The following is a 1,669-nucleotide window of genomic DNA, read 5'->3' as shown; positions in this document are numbered from 1 at the left end:
TGCCAACAGCATGGGAAGCTTTCCATAACCTACAGGGAGGGACATGTGGAGCAATAACTGATGGCGACTTCCAGACTTGGCACCCAGGGAATAATTAGCCAACAGACAGAGAAATTATTTTTCCTGATACCAATGAAGATGATATTGACTGGATGATACTTGTTATTCCTCAGTGGATAACTGACAAGCTTGAGAAGAAAAAAGGCAATGTGCTCTTTTTCTTCAGGTGACACCCAGGTAACTCTACAGATAAATGGAGCACGTCAAGGCAATGAGCACAGAGACCACAGACATTAGGACAGACTGCACAACCTCTGAGCAACCTGCTCCAACACTTGACTGTCCTCATGGTGTAAAAGCGTTTCCTTATGTCCACTAACACTTCAGTCACTGGCAATGAAGTTTAATTCAAGATTTCTCAAGTTACCGTTCTACATGCAGCCACTTCCCTTCAAATTTCTTGCAGCTAGCCAATATTTGATTCCCCCAAAGACCTGCATGTTTATGTACTATCTGTGAGCAATTCCACAAAATTCCTGGAGCCTGTAAATAAAGTGTTTGAAAGACACAGGTCTGAGAAAATCACAGATGATGTTCATTCCCTAGCTGCAGAGTAGTCAGACATCTACACAACTCACCCAGTGATACCCTGGGAGGTCATGTTCTGATTGGTAACAATTAGATTCAGTGTAATCACAAGTTTCAAGTTCCCTGATACGAATCCAGCAATTAAACTTCTCTCTCCATGCACCACTGGAAAACTTGAGCTTCTGCTCTTGTCTTTCCCAAGACTGGAGAATGGGAAAGCTTCTTCACCTTTGGGAAAAGGGAACTGGACAGCTCAGTCTTGTAGTGGGCTACGGACTCTTCCACCCATGCACAAATGTGACGTAACCTCATTCCTGGCAGAAAGCTTTCAACCAAACACTACATGTGTGCAAGAAAGAGGACTGGACTCGTAGCAAGATTATTTTCATCACTGCTTAAAACATTCACCCGTGGTTCCTTCACAGCTACAAAATATCGGCCACAAGGAACCTTCCACTGGTTTAAGAGATTAAGTAACTCTTCAAGTAAAGTGGGACTTGACCATCTTGGAGGTGTTTTCCAACCTTAAGGTTTCTGTGATTCCAAATAGATGAGTACGGACATGTGCTTACATACCAAGAGGCGACAATGATGGCCCAAGTTGTGTCAATGAAGGACCAAGAGCTGGGATGTGCATGGCTAAAGGTACTGGCACAAGGGTTACAGGGAAGTCCTAAAAGGGCCATGGCTAATGGAAATCACACAAGGGTTACAGGCAAGTCCTGGGATGGCCATGGCTAACACAAGTCACACGACGGTTACAGCCTGAGCACCCAAGAACTGGATGGTGCTGCCATCTTGACTCACTCTGGCCTGATATGGACAACTGAAATAAAGAGGAGCAGCAAGGACATCGTGCTTTAAACAAGGAGACGGACGATAACGACAGCTCCTGGTTAGCTGCAAGTTTATTATTTAAGTGATGCCAAGACGCTCATGGCGATGACGCCTGGACACTGTCCTGGGGAAGAGGAAGCTGAAGGGCCCCGAGGCCGGAGGGACAGCGCTGCCGGCCTGGGGCCAGGCAGCTCGTGCGGCTCGGTGCCCCCGGGACCCCCGGCGGGGCCGTGCCTCGCCCGCC

This window comes from Corvus brachyrhynchos, unplaced genomic scaffold (assembly GCF_000691975.1).
Source record: "Corvus brachyrhynchos isolate BGI_N302 unplaced genomic scaffold, ASM69197v1 scaffold65, whole genome shotgun sequence".
Lineage (NCBI taxonomy): Eukaryota > Metazoa > Chordata > Aves > Passeriformes > Corvidae > Corvus > Corvus brachyrhynchos.
Note: the sequence above shows the minus strand (reverse complement) of the source record.